The sequence below is a fragment of the Schistocerca gregaria genome, chromosome 1 (genome assembly GCF_023897955.1).
Source record: "Schistocerca gregaria isolate iqSchGreg1 chromosome 1, iqSchGreg1.2, whole genome shotgun sequence".
NCBI lineage: Eukaryota > Metazoa > Arthropoda > Insecta > Orthoptera > Acrididae > Schistocerca > Schistocerca gregaria.
The window spans coordinates 334400182-334413424 of record NC_064920.1 but is presented as its reverse complement, the minus strand read 5'-3'; positions in this window follow the sequence as shown (position 1 = coordinate 334413424).

Here is a 13243-nt window from a genome sequence, read left to right as displayed (position 1 = left end):
CATTTTATTACAAATAAAACACGCGTTTGAAGTATTTTCTGATTTTTTTTTATTAGTGGGTGGAGAGCAGGACCCTAAGTGTACAATACAAAGGACCTCGACACTGGGAATGCATGTTGGCCTTGGATTGTCTGTGAAGCCAGACATACAATACGGAAGTATATTTGCAACATGATTCTACCTTGTTTATGTTTTAGTGCTGAAAATGGTATAGCAGACGAAATCCAGTCTACATTGTATTCAGTTTAAAATTAATATTGGAGACTGCCACAATTGTGAGCTAGAGCTTGTCATAGAAAAATCCTACGGAGCGAAACTTAATAATTTTCGAGTTATGATCCAGAAAACCATCAAAAATGAGACTTTTTTACCCAATTTGCATATTTTCAATGTTTTAAGAAATTTTGTTACCAAACTCCGAAATCAGATTCAGCACCCCAAAAAATGCATGTAATGGAAGAAATCAAAAGTACCCTACAACATTCCCACTTGAGGACCTTTTGAGCACAAATTGACTCTCCTCTTACATAATGAAAAGAAAGGTTGCTCTCCGGATCATCTGTAGTGCATTCGTTCTGTTTACAGTGGTAATTCCTCCCTCTAGACCACCAGGCCCATAATCACTCTCAAGAATAACGGTGGAAGGAAAAGTGTGCAATATTTTAGGTAGATATGACAGTCTTATCAAGTGCCACTTCACAGCTACAAACGATGAAGTCGAATAGTTAACTAATTACTACCACTACTCTCAAGGTCAGATATGTTGATGACTGTTGTCTGTGTGGTGTCACCGCGAGGCACCACACTAGCTACATTGTAGGCTGCAAATCGGCCGCGGCCCGTCAGTACACATCGGATCCGCGAGTCACCACTGTCTACGCTACTAGACCGAGCGCCGCCACTCGGCTGGTCTTATGAGAAAAGCTGGCGCACTGGCCAGTTCTACAGCCGACTTTAATAAGAATGGTTCACTTCTTATAGCTTCAGAGCTCTCATTTGCAGAGACGCTAGTTAGCATAGCCCTCAGCTAAGTCAGCACCTACGACCTAGCCAGGCGCCACATACAGTTTATGCACTGACAATTGATGTATATGTGTGAAGCAATCAGAATTGTAAAGACGCATTCGCAGTTCAGGCTATTACTGCACTTGAAAATAGTATTGTACAACGTCAAGATCGACGTTCACCGCTAATGCTGAATTAAAGCTAAGTATTTAATTGTATTCCTAACTTTCTAATCACCTAAGATGTTCCAGATACATCCCGTCAAGTATAGTTCATTGACCCTCATTAATTGGAGTTAATGGCCACACCTCGTGATCAGACTAAGAGTCAAATTACGTGACTCAGCTGGGTCACCCTTTTTCCATGAGGCCCATAGTTCCGCCTAATTCATAGCAGTCTTCGGTTCTAAAATTTCCTTGACACAGCTCTCCACGCTAATCTAACCTTTGGAACTCTCTGCATCTCTGCATAACTGCTGCAACCTACATCCACTGAAACTGTTTTGATACCAAATCCTCGGTCTTCCACAACAGTGTTCTCCCTTCACACTTCGCCACGTTGCCAAATTGACCATTTCTTGATGGTCAGGATGCGTCCCATTAACCAATACATTCTTTCATCAAAGTTGCGCTATAAATATTTTTCTCCCTAATTCAGTTCAGCATTTTCTTGTTAGCAAGTCGATCTAACCCACCTAATCTTCAGCATTCTTCTGTAGCACCATACTTCTTAAGCTTCTATTTTCTTACTATCAGAAATGTTTATCGTCCACGATACAGTTCCATACAATCCTACACTACACAAAAATGCCTAAGTATAGACTTCCCAACATTTAAATTTATATTGGATGTTAACCAAGTTCGCTTTTACACAACAGTATTTTTTCTTCTTTTTCTTTGTATTGGCGTTCTGCATTTTGTATTCTCTCTACTTCTGCTATCATCAGTTATTCTGTTGTTCAAATAACAAAGCCTGTCTACTCCTTTAGTACCTTAGTTCCTAAACCTATTCTATCAGCATCTCCTAATTGTAACAGACTATACTTTCGTTATGTTCCTTTTATAACCTTGTTCCAAGGCACTATCCATTCTGTTCGACTGATTTTCCAAGTCTTTCCCTGTCACTGACAAAAGTCGAAGTTTTTTTCGTCTCCACAAACGTAAGTCCCTCTTTCGAATATCTCCTTGGTTTCCTTTACCGCTAGTCCAAGGTACAGATCTAACAACGTCGGGGATAGGCTACAACCCTGTCTCATTCCCTTATCAAGCACTGATTCCCTCTCTGGTTCTGCTACGCTTGTAATTACAATCTGCTTTCAGTACATGCCGTAAATAACCTGTCACTCCCTGCATTTTATTCAGAATTTCTAGTCCTGTATTCTAGTCAACATTGACAAAAGCTTTTAAATAATAATCTATAAAGGCTATAAGCATGGGTTTGTCTTTTTTTAGCCTATCTTGTAGTGAGCCGTGCCGCGAGGATCGATAGCACGATTGTCGCTCCCGGGTTCCAGAGATTTTACTCCCAAGAGTGTGCGCCGCTAGGACGCTCGCGGTGAGCGCAGAGCTCTGTTAGCGTGATAGGAACGAGAGGAGGCAGTCAGTAGCTTGCTTCTAGAGCACAGTCCATCTTTAGCAGCCAAGGCAGGAGGATTTCTGTCTGGGAGAACGGACACTCAGCCTGAGCTGGATCGTGGCCGATCACACCGACACCTGGAGTACATCAAATCAATAAATAGTGTCCTGTCAGCTCAGGAGTGGACAGGACATGGTGTGGGCAGCAGCTTAAGAATACACGGCGTGAGCGCGTTTTGGAACAGATTCAAAATTACGTTGTTCGGCTGCGTTGTTTGAATGAATTGATCACACTTCGATGTCTAGTCTTGGCGGGCATGTTGTGTGAGTGGAATACATTAACATTCAGAATTGTGTACCGTTGTGTGAACCACGTTTAACGTGCGGCTCTCGGTGCTGTTTCGTTAAACCAGTGTTAATTTGAAATATCACAAGATTCAGTGTCTTGGTCAGCCGTACAGCTCAGTGACTAGTACTGGACGTTTACTCATGAGTTCTCTTTTTGTTGTTTGTATTTAATAAAAAAAAATTGCGGGTAATTTAAATCGGGCTGTTATCGTGTGCCTAACGTTAACTGTTTTTTCTCATGTACGTTTACTTCCGGATAGATACTAGTTTCTGCAGCGTTAATAATTCGTCGTGCTATATGTTTTGCTCATCGGTGAGCAAATAGATTTTCTATTAAGAAATTATCGTATATTTTGTACCCCATCGAATATTGCAGAACTGTTATTGCTCACTCATTGAACAATGGGAGTGGGTCGCTACCGTGCAATCTGGAGTACCTATTGTTTGGATTCTATTGAATAGTGTTATGTCAGGGAAGGGTTCGATTTTTTTATGTCACCACCGTAATACTGGGTACTTAAAGGAACTACAATTTTATCTGAGTGTATCTCATTTACGTTTGTTACTTGTTTGGTTTGTTACCAGTGTGAATTGGCCCGTGTGTTCACATTTGTTATATGTGTTTTAAGGTATCTTGTTTATCTTTAGAAGCGCCCAGTTCCTGTGTTTCCAACCCAGTGTGTGTTGTGATGAGTCCAGACTAGTGCGCGATGTCGGGGTTTGAATCCTCTCTCCCTATGTGTCACTGGCTGAAAGTCAAATTGTGTTCTGCCAAGGCAGTGTGTCCTTGTTATTATTCTGTGAAGCTATGTCTTTGTTTTACTATTTAACGCAACACTGAGTATTCTAATAATCTGTGTTGCTACGGAAAATGTTCAAATGTGTGTGAAATCTTATGGGACTTAACTGCTAAGGTCATCAGTCCCTAAGCTTACACACTACTTAACGTAAACTATCCTAAGGACAAACACACACACCCATGCCCGAGGGAGGACCCGCACCTCCGCCGGCATCAGCCGCACAGTCCATGACTGCAGCGCCTCTGTCAGCTCGGCTAATCCCCAGCGGCTTGTGTTGTTACGATTGATGTTCAAGTTCTTATTGCCCAATTCCTCCACTCGCCAAGCAACCACTGACAGCTGTGACGTATCATGTAGGATATGGCGAAGGTCAATCTCACCTTCATTTCTTTGTAATGGAATCTGACCTTCCCCAAGATCGCCTTCAAACTGTTTTTACATTCTTCTGTAAACAATTTCTGTCAGCAGACTTATCAGACTCAGAGATTGGTAGTATTTACACCTGTCACACCTTTTTCCTTCGTAATTGGCATTATTAGATTCTTGATGACGTCTGAGTTTATTTCGGCTATTCATATATCTTGCTCGCCATGTGAAATACACTCCTGGAAATTGAAATAACAACACCGTGAATTCATTGTCCCAGGAAGGGGAAACTTTATTGACACATTCCTGGGGTCAGATACATCACATGATCACACTGACAGAACCACAGGCACATAGACACAGGCAACAGAGCATGCACAATGTCGGCACTAGTACAGTGTATATCCACCTTTCGCAGCAATGCAGGTTGCTATTCTCCCATGGAGACGATCGTAGAGATGCTGGATGTAGTCCTGTGGAACGGCTTGCCATGCCATTTCCACGTGGCGCCTCAGTTGGACCAGCGTTCTTGCTGGACGTACAGACCGCGTGAGACGACGCTTCATCCAGTCCCAAACATGCTCAATGGGGGACAGATCCGGAGATCTTGCTGGCCAGGGTAGTTGACTTACACCTTCTAGAGCACGTTGGGTGGCACGGGATACATGCAAACGTGCATTGTCCTGTTGGAACAGCAAGTTCCCTTGCCGGTCTAGGAATGGTAGAACGATGGGTTCGATGACGGTTTGGATCTACCGTGCACTATTCAGTGTCCCCTCGACGATCACCAGAGGTGGACGGCCAGTGTAGGAGATCGCTCCCCACACCATGATGCCGGGTGTTGGCCCTGTGTGCCTCGGTCGTATGCAGTCCTGATTGTGGCGCTCACCTGCACGGCGCCAAACACGCATACGACCATCATTGGCACCAAGGCAGAAGCGACTCTCATCGCTAAAGACGACACGTCTCCATTCGTCCCTCCATTCACGCCTGTCGCGACACCACTGGAGGCGGGCTGCACGATGTTGGGGCGTGAGCGGAAGACGGCTTAACGGTGTGCGGGACCGTAGCCCAGCTTCATGGAGACGGTTGCTAATGGTCCTCGCCGATACCCCAGGAGCAACAGTGTCCCTAATTTGCTGGGAAGTGGCGGTGCGGTCCCCTACGGCACTGCGTAGGATCCTACGGTCTTGGCGTGCATCCGTGCTTCGCTGCGGTCCGGTCCCAGGTCGACGGACACGTGCACCTTCCGCCGACCACTGGCGACAACATCGATGTACTGTGGAGACCTCACGCCCCACGTGTTGAGCAATTCGGCGGTACGTCCACCCTGCCTCCCGCATGCCCACTATACGGCCTCGCTCAAAGTCCGTCAACTGCACATACGGTTCACGTCCACGCTGTCGCGGCATGCTACCAGTGTTAAAGACTGCGATGGAGCTCCGTATGCCACGGCAAACTGGCTGACACTGACGGCGGCGGTGCACAAATGCTGCGCAGCTAGCGCCATTCGACGGCCAACACCGCGGTTCCTGGTGTGTCCGCTGTGCCGTGCGTGTGATCATTGCTTGTACAGCCCTCTCGCAGTGTCCGGAGGAAGTATGGTGGGTCTGACACACCGGTGTCAATGTGTTCTTTTTTCCATTTCCAGGAGTGTAGTTTTGCTATGGCCGACTCACCCAAGGATCATAACAATTCTGTGTGAATGTCGTCGAGGGACCTTGCTTCGACACAGGTCTCTCAGTGCTGTGTCTTCTCACCATTGTCGTATCTCCCATCTCATCTTCATTTTCTTTCTCTTACCTTTCTACAATATTGTAAGGAGCCTTGTTTCGACTCAGGTCACTAAGTGCTGTGTCACTCTCTTCTCACAATATTATATCTTCACTCTCAGCTTCCTAGACTTCCTATTCAATTTCTATAATTTTGTCTTCATTTCTTTTGTATAACCTTTCTAGACAAGGTGATTCAAAACACCGTTTACAAACTGACATGGCACATTGGGCATACAACAAGGGTAAGTAATCACATAGGAAACGGGGCCACAAATGCCACGAGAAGGTGTTACGGTCACGTGTGAACTGGCATCGTCAGAGACTGTTTACTTGGGGTTTACGTTCTCCCTTACCGACTAAATGGTCGCACGTATCTCGTATGTCAGCAAGAGGTTCTGCTTCACGTGCAGAATGATGTTCCCTTGCCGCATCCGATTTCAGAACGACGGACACACCCCCTCCCCCCTCCCACGCATTTCAGTAGACAAGAGAGGATACATCCCAAGGCAACCTTCCTTAGCCACTGGATTGGTCACAGTGGGCCAGTCGCATGACCACTACAATCACGCGACTCGATTTTTTCGTGTGGGCTATCTGAAGGGTTTTGTGAATGAAACACTTGTTATATCGCAGGAGGGCCTAACGAGCAGGATTGCTGCCGCAGCAGGATTTCTTCGAGATGCACCAGGTATCTCTGAGAGGGTGCGCCTTTCGATGCAGCGTCGATGTCGGGCGTTTCTCGATGCATCTGGACAAAACCTTGAGCATTTTCTATAGTGGGCGTCCACTTGTATCATGTAACTAAATGACTACAACATCATTTAGTAGCCTTGGATGGTTTTTGCGACCCTCGCTTCCTATGTGATTACTGGTCCTTGTTGTATGCCCAACGTGTCATGCCAATTTTTAAGGGGACCACACCATGCGTATCTAATCCATGTTAATTTAGGCAGGTATTTGACCCATTTCTGAAAAAACTATTTGATGCAGAACCTTAATTTTTTACTATATGTTACATGATGCTAATAGAGTCAACTTCACTAAAATCTACTTTATCCATTTCATAGTTTTTAAGAAATAAATTTTTTAAATTTATTACCAAAAAGTATTAAGTTTTTTTTCTGTAGAAAATATTTTTTTGTGATCTTCCTAATGGGGGAATATTAATGAATGTAGTACCAAGGGTGGCTTTTTATGTTAAGCAGAGTCTCTGAAAATTGCATTCATTTATATGATAGTTTCTTATATAATGGGGCATATGTACTGAAAATTTTAGTTTGCGGGAAATTGACTTTAAAGAAAAAACTTTTGAAATTTGTACTTAGAGTTAATTAAAACTGTCCTGCTGCATATGATGGCCCTTCTTTGGCCTCTAGCAGGTCTTTCAGCTTCTTTTTCACCTTCCTGTATGTTTGTCTTGCTTTCTTGGCCATATTAGATGCAGACCTGTGTACATCGCCTATCCTATTTTATCGCAATGTTGCAGCCCAGTGATCATATTTTCATCAGGATTAATTCCCAGCTTTTTCAGTACCCATCACTTTCCAGCATTACCACAATTGAATATAATAACAGCATCATGAACTGCTAGTTTCATTGTATGCATGCCTGGAAAGGGGTTCCCAATTATGCTGTTGAAACATACATTTGGGTTTTATATCTGCCCATGTAGATATTTCCTTAGAAGGTCAGGATGAGCCAAGTCTCTGAAAATAGGTTTAAATGCTGTAATAACAGCAGCAGGAAGAGAATTCTGGTTATAATAAGATTCTCCAGTTACCTGAGCCACATAGTATTTGCTCCACGAATTTTCCCCTTATGGACACAATCCATGACATGGATTATCATCAGTAGAGGACTTATGGAAGAATATGGCACAAACATCTCTCTTCATAGCCTCCAGGTTTTCTTTATTTGTCCTAATTTCCTGCCCATAGTATACGTGCAAGTTTTCTACAACGACTACTCGCAACTACACTTGGACAAAACTAACCGCGTTTTTGAAAGCGTGTTGTTTACAAACAGCAGAAACAAAAGAATACCGTCAGTTGCATTCCAAGGATAGCCAACACACTCGGTAGTAAAAAAATAATTAATAACGAGGAATATAGGAGATATAAAGATGTAAAATATATGCAGAAAAGTGGGTTACAGGAAAGTGGGCGTGGCACATAGTCACACGTGGTAGGAAAATGCTCTTTAAATACTAAAAAAAAATTTCAGCAAAATCCTTTTCAGAATACTTAAATGAAACCTTAATCTATCGGCCGGCGGTGTGGCCGTGCGGTTCTAGGCGCTTCAGTCTGGAACCGCGTGATCGCTACGGTCGCAGGTTCGAATCCTGCCTCGGGCATGGATGTGTGTGATGTCCTTAGGTTAGTTAAGTTTAAGTGGTTCTAAGTTCTAGGGGACTGATGACCATAGATATTAAGTCCTATAGTGCTCAGAGCCATTTTTACGCTTAATCTATCGAAATATGATGAAAACGGAAAATAGATTTTTTTCGACCTGAACCATGCTGTGGTCCCATTAACCGTTTCTTGATTCACCATGTATATGATGCGTTCCCCAAGTTGCCTGAAACCTGAAATCCGTGCTTCGTTCACGCTGTAAGCTTTTCCACTGTAATAATACCGCCTCTTCCCAGGAGCTGAGATAAAGATGCTGCAACTGTGGTCCCATCTCGGACGATGAGCTGTCAGCGGTCCAGAAGAAGGGCGAACAGCGGCGGGTGAGCAGCAGGTGGCAGCTTGCTGTTGTCTCGGCGCTGCCGCCGCCAGATGTGATTTGTGCCTCGCCGCGCCGCGCCGCCACTAGTTGCTTCCCCCGGCGGCCGTTAAACTTTCACGAGGCCGAGGCGGCCGTCGCCTCCAGCCCCGCGTAGAGCCGCCGTCTGCTGCAGACCACAGCCGCCCACGCTGACGATGCTAATTGCTGCGCGGAGACCAGTCCCCGGGGCGCAAGGAAGCCCCCACCCAGAGGGCCGGATCTTGTTCCACTTACCACGAGTAATGCTCCAAATGCGTCTTCTGTGCAACTTACACGAGCTTAGGACTTGTGCCATCATGCTGGAGTGTCTGGCTCTCATTCAGTATAAATGAAACATTTTAGTCCAAATCGGTCATATTGCTGTTTACCAGCTTCGTTTGGAAACATATGAAATCTTCTTTTCAGGGATAAGTTCATAACGGCTCCCACACTGGAATTAACCAGCTCTTTTTCATGATTCGGCGTTCACTTTCGAAAATAAATGCAGGTACATCGCCTTGACTGTTTGGAAAATTGTAGAAATTTGCCCAAGTCATCGGTCCTTAAACTTACGCACTACTTAATCAACTTAAGCTAACTTACACTAAGGAGAATACACACGCCCATGCCCGAGGGAAGACTCGAACTTCCGATGGAAGGAGCCGCGCGGACCGTGACAAGACGTCCCAGACCGCACGGCTAACACACGCGGCCCTTGGCTGTTTAGCTGGAGAACATTGTACCTGTATTTTTATTCTGTTTTACCCTGTTTTGAAAAAAAAAAAAAAACATGGAAGATCGATTAATAATTTTCCGTTCCGACCCTTGCAGTCTCAAGATTTCGGAAAAGTCCTCCGTTTCGTCTTCAGGAAAAAGTAGAAATAAATTACTTTTATTTCCATCAGTGATCACAAAACTCTCGGTCCTTAGACTACCAGTTTCGGTCAGGAAAGACCATCTTCAGATCTGCTTCATAACATGACCTAATCGAATAAAGCCACAGTGGCATCGTCGCTATGGCTTTATTATATTAGGACATTTTATAAAACACATCTGAACAGGTAGTCTTAGGACCAAAATAAAAGAAATTCATTCTACACTCCCTGGGTCACTGTTTTAATTCGCACATATGTTAGAGCTTGTGAGAAGTAGAAACAGTGCAACAAAATTCTGAATAGTTGTATCAGCTTGGAAATAATCAGAGTAAAACTCATTCTTCTTACTTCCTCATAATTTTATTGAGTACAAAACATAAAACCAACAATTCAACTGAAATTAATCTCCTACCATTTGAAATTAGCTGCACTTAACGTTTATAATCGACATAACGATACACATGTCCAAGAGGAAGAAACTAATTGAAGTTGTGATTATAAACGAAATTTTACCAATTTTTGGTTTCTTTTCTCGGTGCATATCTGTCCTCCTTTCAAAAACTGTGCTCATAGGGCACCGACGTAGCTTGGATAGAGGACAGTGCTGTATCTTGGAACGGTTTTCACACCTTCGCCTCCAGTCAGATTTGTAATAGTGATTTTCTTATTCCATTTTTAAATGAGTGCATTCACTTTTAATGTGCTGCATTCTTTTTCTGAAATAAAAAAACGACTCCCTAAAAGTAAGGCTTTTCCAAGTGCAAAAAAGTATTTCAATACAATATGGTCATGCATTTACAAACAAATAATCTATTGTAACATAAAAGCGTTTCAATCGAGGAAATGATGCCCACACTCTATTCAGTAGACTATATGTTACACTATTACTCTAAAACATTGCAACAATCAGTAGGTGAAACCAGATTACACAGAAATATTATCCGAAACCAGTTACAATTTAAATACATTTGGAAACAAAAGTTATTGAAGAATAACACAAATTTCTATATAAAGACAGGTAAAATTGTAATTACCTTATGGAAACTCAGTTCATTTTCAAATATGGAATGTTTCATCGTTGAAGATGGTTTCAACACTTAGTATAAATATCTAATATGTGGTATTTAGTCCGTAACATTTTGCATTGAGCTAGGGAGACATTAATAAAACAATTGCTGTCTGAGACCGGAAATAAATACGCCAACTTGCAGTCCATCTTCAGCTACACTAATGAAATATTATCTGTCGCCCGATCAGCTAACTCCGCACTGTACGTATCTCAGAGTCTCCACCAAAGCACAATCAGTTTACCTCCATGCATAACCGCAGCTCCCCAGCTCGCACAGATCAGAACGGGATATAGTAACATCTAAGCATGATCAGAATATAACTCCGTTGATTCGAACATTCTAATGGTATAGAAATGAGCGTTTGGCGTCATTGGCCTGGAGGCCCCTTACGGGGCAGGTCCGGCCGCCTTGGTGCAGGTCTCATTACATTCGACGCCACATTTGGCGACCTGCGCGCCGGATGTGGATGAAATGATGATGAAGACAACACAACACCCAGTCCCTGAACGGAGAAAATCCCCGACCCAGACGGGAATCGAGCCCGGTCCAGCAGGACGGCAATCCTTCACGATGACCACTCAGCTATCGGGACGGACATCCTAGTGGTATGATCGTACATTCATACCGCAATATGTAACAACTGTGACTATTGGAAAGCGTCCCATTTTGCGCTAGGATTTCCTTACCTCCTTTTTCGATGTGGTGATTAAAACTCTATGACTACGCTCGTAAGATCCGTCTTCCCGTCGTAAGGGGCATGTCTAGCGTATGAGGTGTTCCATTTTTAGCGAACCTATACCCAGCACATGGTAGCACCCTCGATCCTAGAAGGTGAATAAGGCCCAGGTCGGCCATATTACAGTAATAAATCCAGTCAGAGGCAAAGTAGAACATAGTCCAAGCCTAAGTCGTAACAAGAGAGTAGTTGGAGTGTATTTTGTAAGTATGTCGGCTGAGTACGACACTTGTTTGCTGTTACTGTGCGGGCAGTTTTATCCCGCTCCGAGACCACGTGATCACGCCGAGTAACGTGACATGCAAAGGAGGGTAGGTCCCTGAGCAACTGCGGTAAGCTCCCTGCCCACTGCACTTATGTGTCCCCACTGACTGTCGGAGAGAGTAAATAGTCTTGCAAGCTGAGTCGGAGGCTACAGCGTAAACGAGTTAAAGCAGTGAAATAATGTATATTGTGTATTGTGTACAGGGCGAGTTTTAAATGTACACAGAAAGTCAATGTACAGATAGTGCAGAATGGAATTGCAATTGCAATGTTCTTGTAGCATTTTCACATATAGTAATATATACAGAGTTACTGAGACTTCATTGTCACTCACAAACGACAAGTGAGAAGAACATAAAACTAACTGGCAAATAAAATGATAACATTATAAAGATTTAAATGGGCCGATTGAAGTAAATGAAGCACGTTGGTCATGAAAGATACTGCAAGTTTCAGTGATCTATCAAGCAAGAGAGAGTCTATGGAACCATCGCATCTGATTCCAGGCTTGTCTGGCAAGGCTACTTGATGAATGTCTATGAAGGAACGTGGCTTACTTTTTCTCTACTACTTCCACCTCTTACTGTCGACATAAACAAGAAAGGCACCAGCGATACTGCTTACATACACGGAGGCTGCCTGGCCTGGCCGCAGGCACTTTCTGAATATCACTTTTTAAATAAAGAACTTTCACGTTCATCTCAACAAAACTTTTACATAATCAAAAACAAAAAAAGAACAATTTCATCTGCCACTTAACGGTATTTCTGCCGGCCATGTTTACGTACGTATAAAAATGTTTCGCTGTATAGTGTAAGAATTGCATAGAGCTGAAGAGACTAACGAGTTCTATGAATAGTAAAATGACATTACGCTCCACAAGCCAAAGTACAATGAAATACTTTATATCTAAATCTATGCTCCTCAAGCTATCTTACGGTATATGGCAGAGTGTACTTTCTGCACCATCGTCACTTTCCGTTTTTTCTGTTCTAGTCGCTAATGGTTCGCGGGAAGAACATTTGCTGGTAAGCCTCCGCGTGTGCTCGAATGTCTCTAATTTTCCCGTCATGCTCTCTCGCGAGAGAAACATAGGAGGTACTAATACTGCAATACACCCGAGGTGGGTAGTTGCTTCTACCATCCTGAGTGGAATACGTGAGTTTTGAAAAATGTACACCAACCTGCAATATTCCATAGTAATTGCCATGCTTTGAAAACCGCACGTAGGTCGTGAGTGCGTAATCTTGAGGCTGTAATAAACTGTTAGGAAGCCACTGGAATTGTATAAATAATTAAACTTTGAGTTGGTTTGTTTAAACGGGATGCCACTTGCTTTGTACTACCAGAATACCAGAAACTGCATAATTATAGTTCATTTTATGCATCACCAATAATTTCCCCCTTTTGCTGGGAACAAACAAGATAATGAACTTCGTGTTTGCGTAATTACTACCAAACTAGGTCCATTACGTGTCCAAAAAACCAGAGGTTACTAATTAAGCTCGTAACCGATACCGACCGCGGCAGTCACATGTCTGTCCATCTAGACTGCGATGGAGCTATGATCTTGTAGTCGAACCACTTCGCCTGATATCCAAGTTAAGCGCGATTCGAAGGTCTGCGAAGAGCTTCGTCTGTGTTTTCGTTTAGCAATAGTTTCATTATTTTGCTAGTAATTA